This window comes from Girardinichthys multiradiatus, chromosome 8 (assembly GCF_021462225.1).
Source record: "Girardinichthys multiradiatus isolate DD_20200921_A chromosome 8, DD_fGirMul_XY1, whole genome shotgun sequence".
Taxonomy (NCBI): Eukaryota; Metazoa; Chordata; class Actinopteri; order Cyprinodontiformes; family Goodeidae; genus Girardinichthys; species Girardinichthys multiradiatus.
The window spans coordinates 42137851-42153659 of NC_061801.1; the positions used below are offsets into that span (position 1 = coordinate 42137851).

General features: G+C 39.8%; 2 long non-coding RNA genes across 3 annotated transcripts; one reads left to right on the forward strand and one right to left on the reverse strand.

The window, feature by feature from the left end:
- Positions 1 to 719: 719 nt before the first annotated feature.
- On the reverse strand, positions 720 to 2433 carry LOC124872156. 2 transcript variants are annotated; one of them, XR_007039202.1, is made up of 3 exons: positions 2317 to 2433; positions 2118 to 2239; positions 720 to 1672 (listed from the first exon to the last, which is right to left on the reverse strand). It is a non-coding gene; the product is annotated as an uncharacterized LOC124872156 (long non-coding RNA). The 2 variants fall into 2 exon arrangements; XR_007039201.1 differs by lacking the exon at positions 2317 to 2433 and having other exon boundaries at positions 2118 to 2310.
- A 10862-nt stretch (positions 2434 to 13295) lies between these two features.
- On the forward strand, positions 13296 to 14839 carry LOC124872159. The gene is made up of 3 exons (XR_007039208.1): positions 13296 to 13466; positions 13673 to 13738; positions 14744 to 14839. It is a non-coding gene; the product is annotated as an uncharacterized LOC124872159 (long non-coding RNA).
- The last annotated feature ends 970 nt before the right edge of the window (positions 14840 to 15809 follow it).

Consider the following 15809-nt stretch of genomic DNA (forward strand, 5'->3'; position numbering starts at 1 on the left):
AGGAAAATGCTCCCAGTTTAACTCCTTTACTGGGATCTGATGGATATGAGGATGACATTTCTATACATAAGTTATGACGTTTTCATGTGGAACTAAGAGAACCTGACTGTGGATCAGTGCTTTGGAGACTGGAGAACCTGTTCTGGATCTGACCAGATGCTCTGTTAAAGGACCAGATGGTACAATTAGTAAAGGAAAGTCAACTGGTCCAGAACTGGTCCAGAACTGCTGCATTATTCTACCCTGGTGGAGGAAAATAATAGCATCTTGAATCGGAATCAGAACTTTATTTATTGAAATTATTTAAATGATTATTTATTTAAATGTTTTATTATATCTGTAGGTCTGGTAATAATCTAGGTTTGGATGTCAAATTGAGCTCAGCTTTCTAAAAAATTTGTTTAATCACAGTTAATTCATGATTTAACTAGAAAAGCACCCAGAGGGGGCAGACCTCCACCACCGTTTGTCAGCTGCTGAAAGGATGAGGAACCCTGTGGGAACTTCAAGAGACCATCCGCCATGTCTGGCAATGATAAGGAATCCATTAAAAACATGCAACCGGACCCAGATGGTGCTCCACATCATCACCAAAGTCTAATCACCTGTTTGTCGTAATAAACACATTGTCTCAACATGGCATCAACTCCTTTCAGACCTTTTTCAGTTAAACAGACAAACGGCAACAGAAACTTAACCTGCTTGACGGGGGTAACAACTGCGTTTTCAGAAACTTTATTGGCCAAGTTTGTGAGCACAAACAAGGAATTCTGTTTCCAGAACTCACATTTTACATCAACTTTAATCCAAACAAGCAAAATGTGTAAAAACACTTTAAAAAAAAGTGTTATAGTGCAAATAAGCTTTTTTGTTTCCAGCAGAGCAGCTGAGTACTCAGGGTGTGAGGTGATCTTTATGTTGATCAGAGAAACTGACCCTTGACCTGTGTAAGTCCTGGATAGAGGGAAGGTCAGCCCTGGAGATTCTCTCTGCAGATCTGATTGTTCCTTGAAAAAAGCTGGATGAAAACACACTCCTCATCCTCTGTATCGCGCTGACCCCAGCAGGTGAACAGACGAAAACCCTGCCGCTAAATCCTGGGAAGCAGACATGGAAATCTGCGGCACTTCCTCTCCTGCAGCAGCAGCAGAGCTAAAGTCCAGTCACCACTGAATATAAGGTTCTGACCCGGAGAGAGAGAGAGAGGTCTGGTTTTCTCTCGATTTTTCATCTCTGCAGTTACAGCGCAACAAAGTTATTTCATTTTGTGACACTTTCTAATTTGTTTTGACTCATTTTCTCTTGCTTATTGACGAGCAAAGTGAGACACACGAACAGGACGTTGCACTATTTATACAAGTATTATGGCGTTGATATAAGATAATAGTACAAATGCACAATCTGGCTAACGTTTATATACACGATCTGCTTTGGTAGGTTGGCTGAAATACCGCCACCTGCAGGACAGAAGGCAGAGACAAAATGCAATCAGGGTCGCCCAGCATGATCGCAAACACTGAGGTATGTATGCATTTGTCATTCATGTTTAAAATTTACTCCTGCAAAGTCCTTTAATCTTAGAGAAGCAATGGGAGATGACCCTGTTCAGTGATCTAAGGCAGAGCAACGGTAGGTGTGATGGACGGAGGACCAGCTGCTTCATTCACATGCTCTGGACAAGACAACAGATAATGTTTGAATAATTTCAGAAAAACTGTTAACCATGTAGACGTTTAATGTGGCAATAGTTCTATTCTGAGATGCTGATTGCTATGAAACACTAAAGCATCGAAAATGTCAAACACAGTAGCTTCTTTAATTAAATTAAACAACTTTATAAACTCTACGTGGGAATTTCAGCCTGACATGTTTTCCTCAACAATGGTTTTGATCAGAGGCCAAAGCAAAGTATGCTCCGTTAAGCTTTCTACAGAAGTGAGTATGTGGGACTTTTTTATTTCCCTAGTCATCTGCCTTGAACACACAAACATTTCAATAGCTGAAAAACAAAAAAAAACTTACTGTTAAAATATGAAACAATATTTTCCATCCTTAATACTTTTTGTATCAGAATCCATAGACGCTTAGACAAGTCTTTCTCTAAAATTTGTACTCACTTCAGGGTGTTCCACAGAGGAACTGGCAGGTAACTGGTTTTGGTTCATCAGGTCATCGTGGCCATGCTGCTGCAGGCTCTCCCTAAGCTGAGCACTAATGGAGGATGATGGCTTGAACAGAGCTGGGGTTAGAAAAAGGCAGATTCAGAGCACCGTTTGTTGGTCTGATGACTCCTCAGCAGAGTTAACAATCTGTCACCTTCAGAGTCCCAGCTGCTAAAGTCCTCTCACTGATTGCTCCTGATTCTGCCTGTCGCACCCTGGTGGAGGAAGGAAGACTTAACACTCCCACAGTGGGAGTGTCTTTATGGAAAAGACAATCGTGGTTTTCACTAATCTGGGCATGTCTTCTTTGGTGACTGGAAAAGTGATTTTGTTACTGGAACACAAGAGACCTGAATGTGTTTCATCCTGAGCTTGAAGTGCTTGTCTCAAGGAGTGTCATGAAGCTGCTGGAGCTTCAAATCAGCTCTTCTCCTCATCTGGAAAATAAACTCAGGCTCATCAAACTGTCTTAGAAATGAGAATAGGTTTAAACTGAGACGTGCATGTCCTACTGAGATTGATCCCAAGTAAATGCGTTTGTCTTTGTAACCTGTTTTCAGCAAGAAAATGTAATTTATTACACTGGTTAAATTTGCCAAAGTTATGTTGACCTGAAAGCAGCTAGTTAAAAGAAAACCTTTTCACAACCAAGTAACCAGATGCTCTAAGGTTAAACTCTTTCAATCTCACTGGAACTGCTATCTCTATTATGGTGTGAGTCCCAGAATGAATCAACTTTCAAAGCAAAGGGCAACTTTTTATTATTCTAAAAGAAGACTTTATACTGGAACCCAAACCTTTTATATTTTAAAGTTGGATGCATCTTGGTCGATGGTCTTTATAGTCAAATAAGTTTTGTGTTAAAACCATCTGACCTAAACTGGGCTGAAAATGAGTGAAACGGTTGCCAAAGTCCAAAAAACAACAGCTGTGATCTGGACCACTCTGAACAATTCCAACAAAGTCATTTAAGCACTTCAACTCTAAACTCAAAGCTGCAGAAACGTATCGTTTAGAGAACATAGATTCAGGTTCTACATCATGTTTTCATGTGATTACATACTTTATTATTTTATAGCAGCTGTAAATTTATTGGCTTTAATATCAGAATCAGATTTATTGGCCCTGGTTGTGAAGGCAAACAAGAAATGTGACTTTAGTTTCCAGCACTCACAGCATACAGACTTTAAGTATATAAACTTCAGAGGAAATAAAACAAAGGATATAAGGAACAGGTATGTGTCTGTGTGGCCATTTTTTATTTAATTTTTATATAAAACCAAAAGCAGATTAAGGCAGGTTATAATAAGGCTAACAGGCTTTTTTGTTTCCAGCAGAGTATCTGATGTTCTGTTTGAAAGGTGTTTATGGAGTCCATCAGAGAAACAGTCTGGGGGAGAAACTGTCTCTGTAGCGCCACCTGAATGGTGGCGCTACCTTTAATGGTACCAGGGAAACTTTCAATCTAATAAATCACCAATGATTCTGTATGTAAAACTAATTCTTCAAACTAGTTTAAACTATTTCATTAACCTTTTAGTAATAAAACACATAAATCTAAAAGTCATCCTACATCCTTAATTATTATACAAAAAAACATGTTTTTAAGGCAACAATCACTACAAGCATTTTGATTCTATTGTTTCTTAAACAGTGTTAAAACTCAGGAAGGGAGGTGCTGAGCGTTACCATGACAACACAGGTGTGAACCAACCTGGTAGGTGGGCGGAGTCAGGCAGAACTAACCTCTGATTGGCAGCTTATGGGCGGGACCACAGTTTCTTCATCCCATCCCATCTTAATGAACCTTAAACTGCAAAACTGTTAACATGCACCTACCTCAGAAACAAGCTGCTTCTTAACTCTCCTGAAAACTCAAAGTTTTAATCAATCTTGGATTTAGAAACATTATTCTAAACATGGATTATTGTTTCATGCAACAAATAAACAAACATTCATTCCAACAAAACAAACACAAACATCAAAGACAAACAAATGAACAAATTTGAAGCTTCAAGAATTCAAAGAAATTTTTAACAATCTCTTTTCAGAATATGTTTTCTCAGCCATATCTTTAATGCTATAATTGATCAATTTTGTTATGATAATCTTCAGGATCCTTTTTTAAAAATGAGTGCACATAGTCCAAAGAGATCTCAAAGTATTTAGAAGCACAGCAACAGTTTTCTCTTAAATTAATCCAAATTTACTGATGCTGAAACCTTTTGCTAATTCTTTGTAATGTAACTCTATAATAATAACTACAATCCTGAGAGTTATTGTTATAATTCTCTTTTTGTTTGGCTCAATTTGATCGCAGCTGTATTCCAGAATTTCAAGTTAAATGCAAAGAAGTATTTGAATTCAATTCAATTCAAATTCAAAGATACTTTATTGATCCCCGAGGGGAAATTAGAAAAGTCAGCGTTGACCTTTTCATGTTATACCCAAACTAAACAAAACTGCAGTGTTTGACTTAATCAGAAATTAAGATAAGAAGCTTGTCTCCAAACTGGACTTTTTCCCACATAGTGTTTCAAAAAGAACAAACATAATTTTCTTTAATTTGGCCTATTTAAATTTTGAGAGTTGGGGAGAAACATTAGAAAAATTACTAGAACCCCTCTTTAATAATCCAAATGGTGATAAATGTTCTAATATTTTATCTCTTAGTAATCTGAAATCACCTTGTGTATCTTTCTACTCCTATGTATTCCTTTAATCTTTAAACCCTAAGAAATCAAACAAGGAGACTTGAGTTTGAGCCGACCATCCTCTTACTGTTAAGAGGGTCTTTATTTCTTTTATTTTCCTAAAATAAAGGATTTTACTTGTCTTGATTCTGTTATAAAAATCCTAACCTTGGTTCCAAAACTAAACTCTTCAACCCCAATCTGTGTCCCCAGAGTAGAAATGTTGAGTATTATTGCATTTCAAAGTCACCAAATGACTGGAACTCATCATTGGCTTAGATCTATTTTAATAGGTAATCGGTCTACCTTTAATTAAATATTATAATTTTATGGACCCAGAATCTATGGCTCATGGGCTTCAGGAGTCCAGGAACCACAAGTTGAGTACTACTGCATTGAACAATGGTGTTAACTTTCTGCAGAGATTGAAGGATTGGCTAAATATATTATTTCTGCTTGGACAATAATCAGATTTAAAATTATTAGTTCACAGCTCCTAATTTACCTCAGATCATATTTGCTTCTAACCCAGTTCATAAGAAGCTTCAGACAAACATTATGTTAAAAAACCAAAAACAAAAACCAGATCTGTTTTAAAATAAAGAAAAAGCATGCTTAAAAAACTTGATACTGTGGTGGAAAATAACTCCACGGTTCTGAAGGTCTTTTCATGCAGAGTCTTTTAGGAAACATGAGATTAGTTTAATTTTTGTGTGGTACCACTGTCCAATCAGATTCTTTCTAAATAACCCCATTTTTCATTCTCATTTTAAAGGTTTGTTTTACCAAGGAAAATGTGTTTAACAAAACCAATTACTCTCAAAAGTTTTAAAAGTTTTTAGCTGGTGATATCTTAGAAAACAACAAGTGTTTTAATATTTCTATGCAACACAGAACTGATCAGGTGTCCTTTCCTTCTCCAAAGGGAGAAAAAAGAAGCTGCAGAACCAACCTTTCATAGTTTTTTTCAGGACCTGATATAAGGTACAGTATAAATCAACACGCTGCATGAATCAGAAGAGGGAAGAAAACCCTAATATAACCTCTTCCCAGCAGCTGCTGTGAAAAACAATGAATTTGTACTTTCCATAAGCGTCAGTTAACACTTGTGGACAAAAACTGCACCAAACTGGAAGTACTGTGTCAGAAACTGTATGAAGTCCATCTGCAGTAAAACTAAGCCTGTTTTAATGAGGTCTCTACCCATTAGATTTATGGAATACAAACCTTCCCAGGTCTGTTGGTGAGACATTCAATCATTCTTTGTCCACTTTAACTTCTCCAGGAGGGAGAAAGAAGAAACTTTGCTCCGGTTTCTCTTCTGCCCGCATAAGATGCTTTCAATATAAATCCAGTGTATCGCTCTTCTGGCTCTTGCAAACAGCATGGATCGTTGTCCATCTCAGTGGGTCCAGACTTCTTCTGAGTTTTGTTTTTTTTTTCTTGTAGAAAGTCACACTGCGATTTTCAACATGCAGGAAGGCAGATCTCTCTCTTTCAGGCCGTGCTGGAGAAGCGTCTCTGGTGTAGTAGCCATGGAGAAGGGCAGGTTTCTAAAATCCAGACTCAAAAACGCAGATGTTGAACTCAAATCCCATATATGTGTGTATTTGTGTGTGAGAGAGGCAGAAGAAAAGTTTAGTATAGGTTCAGATTTTGCACAAAGAAATATTATCAGTCAGTCAGTCAGTTGTCCACCTGCCTGTCACTTCCTTCCACAACATGAACTATACTCCTTTCTAAAACAACTTTCTTTTCAACTCTCTAATGTCCCTTTTCACTTTTACCTTCTTTTCCGACTGATCGCAATATTTAAGACAAACGAAACTTCCTTCAGGAAAGTTTTAACTCTTTAACCCCTTAATTGATGCACTCTGTGCTTTTTAATCTTTTCTTATGTTTTTTTATTTTTCCATCAACTGTTTTACTTGAAACTTTTTAAACTATTTAACTTATTTACACTCAAACTTCAACGCTGTGAAAAACCAAACTTATCTTCCAAATTAAAGCACATTTAACACAATCATCCCCACTTTTTCCTTTCATTATTTTATAAATCAGAGTATGAAGAAGGAGACACCCCTGATGCCTCAAGGTTCCAGAACCATTTTTTTTTACCTGTTCAGCGGCACGTCTGCCCACTGGCTTTTCTCCTTTATGAGGTGTAGAAAATTGCTAAAAACCACCCGCAAAACCCTGTGTTTTGCTTTATCTTATTGTTACCAATGAGAACCTCCCTGTTATACCTTTACAGGGTGACTGGGCCCTCAGCTGATGTCCTCCCTCTCGCAACTCTGGAACCTAATTAATTAGTTAGGAGATGATGGTTAATGTGTAATAAAAATAATAATATACATTATATCATACAGAGCAACTTCTCACCCAGATATATTTGAAAACTAATTGTTCGGATCCAATCGGCCAGAAGCCGCAGGCGGGCACCAGAACTCCCCTCCGTAAAATGGAAGTGGACTGAGGACAACGTCTCCAGGCTGGCCAGGCGTCCGTGTCCCCTCCTGCGGTCTCCTCTGGCACGTTAGATCCTGTTCGTGACGCTAAAATTGTTGTGGAATTTTCTTATCAAAGTGGAGAGAAGTTGACTCACAACAAGAGAAAATCCAGACTTTGTCTTATAAGTTTTATTCAAAGTCATTCAGTGTTTGAAGACCCTGACACTGAGGTTAGTCAGTGAAACAGAGTCCTGATCAACATTTACACACAGTATTTATACCAGAACATGACAGTTTTATCTCAACTTTAAAGAGTCTGTGTTTTATGACCCCAGACCCTTCTCGGGTTCAAAGGTGACAAAGTTATCTGGGAACCCGTCTGTCCTTCCCAACACATCATCCTAACTGTGGGTTTTAACCATTAAACTTCTGATAATGGTTTTTACAGCTTCCTCCTCTAACAGATGTTCACAGAAGTGAGGTAACCTAAAGGTCATACACTTTGGAATACTTAATAAAATAATTTCCATCACATATGTATATATATATATATATATATATATATATATATATATATGTGTGTATATATATATATATATATATACACACACATATATATATATATATATATATATATATATATATATATATATGTGTGTATATATATATATATATATATATATATATATATATACACACATATATATATATATATATATATATATATATATATATATATATATATGTGTGTATATATATATATATATATATATATATATATATACACACATATATATATATATATATATATATATATATATATATATATGTGTATATATATATATATATATATATATATACGTGTATATGTGTATGTATATATAAGTTATTGTCTTTTCTGGTGTAGAGCTGGTTGTGTGTGTGGGCTGGGTCTTCTATATCTGGTATGGGGAATGTTTGGAAAAGAAGAGTTGCTCAAAAATCACCTTCAATCATGACTGGGATTCAATGCTGCTGACATGAGCAAATCAAACACCATCTGGAGAAAGGTTTCTGGTCAGAGGAGTGTTAGGTTATAACTGCTAATGTTTTCAGTTTTCTTAGGATAGGATAATAATCATCATTGACCTAGATTATAAGGACAAATGATTTACAGTTTGACATAAAGTTTAGTACATAGGGTTTGATTGTGGAACAGTCTGACCAGGTTGATTAGATTGCTGCAGCAACACTTAGATTCAGAGTTGGACACCTGCTATTACACTCTACGAGATAGACACAATGGTGACACAGTTTACTGATAAACACTGAGGGACTGTACATCCCTTGCAGCAAGTACTAGACATAAGAACCACGTGTGACCTTCTTTCAGGGCTATTTGTCACTGTGATCATCGAGCGGCTTAACGAGGGGGACCTCACTGCTGATCTCTGTAACCATTCCTCTCCCTTATTTAGCATAAAAGTGTTGAAAGTTTAGTTCTGTTTGAGAGTCAATTCTTAAAAAAGAAATTGCTGCAAACAGTGGGATCACTTCTGGGGAAATGATTTTGGGGGAGCTCCGAGGCGTCTGACCGCCAAGAGGATGCATTAGCTCGGACAAATTGGTGTTTCTGCCTGGGCCCCGGAGGAGGATTTCCACTTTTGGCTAGGGGCCCACAGACGAACAGGACAGCACAGCCTGCAGCCGCAAACTAGCAGGTGAGATGTTTTTCCTCCTAAAAACACTTTGGCTGTGGTGTTGGTTCTGAGTGAGCTGGATTTGTTTTGTAGCCTTGGAGGCAGAGAAATAATTCAGAATGATTTTAGTGTGATTTTGAACACGGAATAAGACGTGTGGGATAGCGGTGCGATTGTAGCGCTGTCAGTCCGATCCTCTGAATATATTACAATCTCCCTCTCACGCACTATAAATGCAACCTCCCTGAATGAGGTACACAAAACGGCAAGGGTTTGTTGGGTCCAGTAACTTCCTTAAGAAGTTTGAAAAATCCTGCCGGGTGAAGCCTTGAGTTTCAATAGCTCTCTGGCCTTCTTATAAGGCCAAATAGCCTTATAGCCAAATAGGCATCCTTGTTAGTAACCAGCTGTGAGAATATAAAGAAATAAAAGTGTAACACCAGCTGGCCACTGTGAATGTGTGAGTCGATAACGGTGAACTAGCGGAAGTAGTACATGGCGGACACATTTCACTGACGGACTTTGACTGCTAGATGCTAAGCTAATGGACGCTAGCTCACTGAATAAGCATTGGTGTCGGACGGATAAACAAAGAAGCTCTCATTTGGACCAGGAAACGGTGTTGTACCGCCTGGTTGGCCAGAGCGTATGAAAGTGTGTGAGAAGCGGAAGAATGACCCTGTCCCAATACCCGCACTTCCACCCTTGTGTCCCTGAATTGCGCGTTCCCGTTAATGGGTTCGAGTGCGTAGTGTGTCCACAGTGTTGTGCTGTCCCAATTCCCACACTACACCCTACACCCCTCTATGAAGTGTTTACTTTGAACAAGTGCATGTAGGGGTTGAAGTGCGCAGGTTACAACCTGCAAAATTGGAGAATTGGGACAGTAGGGATTACGTCATCGACTTGCACCGCTGCACCGTAACTGCAACATCAAATAGAGCGGGAACCAGCGCTGTTTTCAGTCTTGCTGCTAAAAAACTATTTAAAACTGCAACAAGTAATTGTTTTGAGGAGAATAAAGTGCAGGAATCGACGGAGGTTTATACACCAGACTCTCACCGCGCCAGTGTTTGTTTGAAAGTTAACTTCAGTGTTATGACCTAATGACTGCCCAGACTCATTCTGAACCCACTGGTTTCTTACAATGTTGAGCCTGGAAAACCAGTAAAAAAATATATTTGTCGGCTTACTGTCTAAAGTTTACGCAGTTCTTATTATTCTGATTTGATGGCTGGTTACGTTGACGGTTGTGATTGGTTTTTGCTCAAAACGTCATCTGCAGCAGTGAATTGTGGGTAATATACTTCGGCGAAGTCCGCTTCGATGCGGGCTTCGAAGAAGGGCGGATGTGGGGCACAAAGGGGGCGGGACTAAGGAGAGTCTAAGGAGGTGTCTAAGCCTCCTTCGCTTCCTGCACTTTCTCCTCAAAACAATTGCTTGTTGCAGTTTTAAATAGTTTTTTAGCAGCAAGACTGTGAAAACAGCGCTGGTTCCCGCCCTTTTTGATGTTACAGTTACGGTGCAGAGGTGCAAGTCGATGACGTAACCTCTACTGTCCCAATTCTCCAATTTTGCAGGTTGTAACCTGCGCACTTCAACCCCTACATGCACTTGTACAAAGTAAACACTTCATAGAGGGGCGTAGGGTGGGAATTGGGACAGGTCCTGAGATATCATGAAAAAATGAGTTCCCTGCTTGGCAAGCATAAGAAAAAGGGAGGAAAAGTATATTAGCGAGCTTTTCCCACAAAGATGCTTTAACAATTTAAAACAGTTTAATGGAACGTGTTAATTGATGAGTCGCCGGAAAACGGCAAGAAACAATTTTTAATCATTAAGAGAAACAAAGTGGTTCCACTCTAAAGTGGTGCATACTCCTTTTTAAACAGGATCCTAAGTTAAAACAAGACAGGATTGAATACATTGCTGACACAATCCAGGGTGGACAAGAGATTTTGATTTTCAAATTTAAGATTTACAGTTTAATTGAACTCTGTTGGCACCTAACTGCCAACAGAGTGCGGTAGCTCAGATAGGAGACAAAGATTGAGTCAACATGAGGCTGTCAAACCTAAGAACACCTGTCAAGCATGGTGGTGGTAGCATCAGGCTTCTTTTCCTGCTCTCGGTGGAGGAGGACGCTTTTTCTCTGTCTCCCGCACCCCTCCCATATCTGCCCTGCTTCAGCTCTGTGTCTTGTCTTTTTTTTGGAGCCTCTTTTTGCATATCTTCCAAATTCTTCCAAAATATGGATTTGGTCAGCTGGTCTCTCAATGCAATTGATCAAATTTTCTCGACAAGAAGACGGGTCGGGAGAGCCCATTTGCCCGGACGGGACATTTTTCTCTGGATACACGATGGACTCCTGGCAGAAGTGGAGGATTGTGTGTTTGTCGATAATGTCAGTCGAGGATGTGGAAGATGTGTATATAATTGGATGTTTGATATCAGGATTTCTGCTTTTTGGAGTCAGCGGTTACCTGGCATATCGAGAAATTTGGAGAATGTCAGCAGCTGTTCTGGTCATTATAAGGCTGCCTGGCATGTATGATGGGATCTTCAGAGCGATCAACACTCAGACTGAGATGTTACGTGAGCTGAATCGCAGACTGGATGTGATCTTTAGGATCACAGGCAGGTTGCGGTTCCTGGACTCAGGGGTGAAATGGGATAAATCTTGGAGAAAGTTGTTCGCTTGGATCTGGCAGAAAGACCAGGAATTTGGCTGTTTGGATTCACCTTTGAGAAGAACCAGCGAGACTCTCAAAGCTGACGGAAAATTAAGAGTCAGCCTAACCCAAATAATTATTGTTTTTCTGAATCTGGCTCCCCTGCACGGCCTTGATGGCTGGTTATCTTCAACTTCTCCTGGAAGTTATGTAACAATGACGCTCTGCTCCCTCTGCTCCCTCCCTTCCATGAGGACATCTGTGGACCTGCTCAGAACTTTGTGGCCGGTTGATGAACCTTCCAACGTACCATCAAGGACAATGGTCTCTGGGACAGTGCTTCATGGACTCACTTACACACACACACATGCTCCAGATAAACATATGCACCCCTCACACCACCTTCACCGTTCCCGGCATGATGATGTTTTGTCAACTTGTTGCTTCTTTGTTCTGAGTTTTTTTTTTTAACAATCTCAAACTGTATCCTGCTGAGGATAAAGTGTAAAATATGATTTTTTTCCTCTACTTACCTAATATGGCCTCTTTTCTCATCTAACAAGGGCAGCGCCTGTGAGTTGGCAGCAAAGCCTCGGTGACCCGTCCCCCCCCATTGTCTTGTGTCATGATGTATGTTTGGATGGGTTCTACTGGACTTCTAATTTCCCCTCAAGGATCAATAAAGTATCTTTGAATTGAATTGAATTGAATCCTGTGGGGCTGTTCAAGTGAAACAGCCTCAAATCAGAACTTGAATGGTAGAAATTTGGCTAAAAGTGGGTGTTTCAACAGGACTGTGGTCCCACACATTCAAACTGGTTTTGGACTTTCACCAGATCATTGAGTGATTTTTAAGTCAGTGTCATTATGTTCGAAAATAGCTCAGACCCACATACAGAGAACTCAGGAGGAGGAAGTAAAATAAAAGGTTGTTTATTGAGGATAAAGTCAGGAAAGGAACGGACGAAATATCTCACTGTAAGAAGAGAAGTGAAGAGAATGGATGAGTACGAGTAACGGAGGGAAAAACGAAACCAAGAGCAAATAGTTATTTTAATACTGAGATCGGCTTACTGAGTTATGATGGTCAGATCTCCAGGGGGAATGAGACTCAGGATCCAGGTCTAAAGCAGGTATATTCGTAGAGAGTTCACTTGGTGCTGTTCTGTGGAGCTCAGGTTACAGTAACAAGTTCAATGTGCGGTGGTTTACGTTGGAGGGTGGACAGGGTACGCTTGTGGCTTGATTCAGGAGACAAAGAGAACAGGAAGCTGCCAGCTTGATGCAAATCCAAACGAAGGTAGATCACAGGATAGGAACCATCAGAACGAAGACAGGCTTCATCATCCAGAGTAACTTTCAGAAACGTAGTCCAGAAAACTCAGTGACATAGATCCAAAGCTTAAGCTTTCAAAATCTGCAGAGGAGCAAAAAAAAAAAGTTAAACGAGGTCGAAGAACGAAGCATAACTTGGAGTGTGACTAGAGCTTGTACCACTGTGGCAAAACACTCTCACATTGAAGTGCTGGCAGCCTCCTGCTTAAGTACTCCTCCTGGTAATCAGTGGAATAAATCACACCTGTCACCCAGAACACCTGAGAGCTCCAGCACCACCTGAGAATGAGCACATGTAGCAAGCCCAAAAACACAAACCCAGATCCTGACACACAGCTTAGTTTGTTTGACAGATTCTCTGATCTGCAGCAGCTCCAGCTTGTTTTCCTCTGCCTCTTCTCACATCTCCTGGTTAGAACCTGAAGAACAGCACAATGGTCACCATGTGGCATTAAGTCATCATGGTTGTGATTGGGTCAGTAGTGAAGCTCCATAATAAAACAGCAGTGTGGCATCAGCAACTAATTAATCGGGTTGCAAACAAATCAGTCAGAACATTTTTATGCTATTTTTGGGTAATGTCATCAAGAAATATTTTATTAATTATTTGATCAAAAAATATCAAACTGTTTCTATAGTTAATTGAATCGTTTTAATTCACTAAACGGTTTATATTTACAGACCACATCCAGGGTCCTCAGGTTTGTGTGAAAGAGGTTCTTCCACATGCCTTCATGGTGGTTGATGGTGAGTTCCTGAAATGATCGAATGGTTTATTTCACAGAAGAAACTCCTGCAGGGATAAAACACGAAGCAGCAGTTTATGAATGGCTGTCAACCTGAAGGCTTCATGGAAGCTTGGAGACTTCTGGTGACCTCCTCCACAGTTCCAGCAACACTTTAAAAATATTGATATCTTTCTATAAATCCGGCATGTTTTAGCTAGCTTTGTTAGCCAACATTTCCACTGGTTGAAACAGGGTGATTATTATAGGATGTCAGGCCACCTGTGATATGAAGAACTAATTCACCATCTGATCCAACGGATCTGGAGTTCTGGAGTTTCCATAGTTTCTTTGACATATAAGTTGGTTCAGTTAAAGGTCTTTATACAGGTGAACGAAGGAAGAATCTTTAACGGACAGATTCATTATTTATCTTTGATACAGTTTGGTTTACAATGGTGTGATTATTCCTCTTGTCCAGAATGGGACCCATCAGGGGACTGACTGGGATCTCTTAATAAGCCTGAAAATCTGCCTTCAGCCCCAACCATCACACTGCTTCCTGTTTTATTATCCTCCTTCTTGCATACATTTGGTTTTTTTTTCTGATTTCATCTGAAAGGATCCTTAAACTGTGCTCAGATCAGGAAAACCTGTCCCAGAACTTTATCAGCACCTGTTGTCAGAAGTCCAGAAGGCCTATTATTCAAAATAATAGGTTGATTTACTTAGTCAGTCAACCTCAGCTTACGTTCCCAGTTCTATTCTGTTTGTCCAGTTAATTTTTCATTTCAACCCATTGAACTTTTTCACATTTTATGACTTTGAAACCATAAACGTAAATGTATTTTATTGTTATTTTTGTGATTCCAACACAAAGTATTGATGAGGATGAGCAACAAGAGAAGATCTCCCACAGCCACCATGAGGTCCATGGTGACTGTGGGAGAGCTGCAGAGATCCATGGCTCAGGTGGGAAGACTTTCTGACCCTCGTGGCCATGCTGACATGTGGACATTTCTTGCAGATATTACCATCAAAGGAAAGGTTCTGGAGCCACTTGCAGATCTCTGTGGGTCAACTCGCAGGGACCTGTTAAAGAGCCTCCGTGAGATTCTGGAGGACAGAGATGCTCTGGCTCTACTGGGAGAGACCGTAAGAAATAAAACATGAACTTTTATTAGATGGTAATCAAAAGTTGTCAAACCCTCCATCTCCTTCTGTTAGCTGGATCGGGTCATTCTTGGAGAATATGAGCATTCATAGACTGAGGTTATTGCCTCATTCATGGATCAACTTGATGTTCTCTCAAACCCCCAGTGGGTCGTGGCAGTTGGCCGCTCACACTGAGCCTGGTTCTGGTTCTGCTGGAGGTTTCTGCCTGATGACACACAAACAAGTTGAAAAATGAAGGCGACTGTCCTCATTGTGAATGGTTTGGTTCTGACGGACTCCTGCATGTTTTCTCCATGCTGCACCGATGTTGCTGGATTCAGATCCAAAGCTAACATGTTGTCCAGTGACCAGAGAGAACATAGCTGCAGGCGTGTTACACAAAAGGAAAACAGTTTAAAACCATATCCAAGAACCTGAGATGCTAACCAGCAGTGTTTGAACTCTATGTACGAAGTGGAAAATTAGGACTCTTGTTGAAACCAAGACACAGTCAGGTAGACCAACCAATAAATGCTAATAAAAACCACAAACAGCTTCAGCTGGCATGCAGGACTCAGAGAAAAGAGGTGTGTCTGTTTAAGGGTGCATAATCAGGAGGCACTTTAAAGAAAAACGGTCCACATGGTCGAATCACAAGAAAACCACCCGCTAACAATGCTCCGAGCAGCACAAGCCTGAAAACCTCTGGAGCAAAGTTTTATGGTCGCAGCCATCATCCCTCATCTAGAGAGGAGCAAAGATGAGAAGGACTCAGTCTCATTGAGACACTTTAAAAAGATCTCAGCCCTGCAGGACAGCCCAAGAACTTGCAGCAGCTAGAGGAATGGGGAACTTTTCCATCTGAGCAGATAAAGATCCTTTAAGTCATTGATATTAGTGGGGAATACATGATACTGTAAAAAGGCTCTAAAGGTATA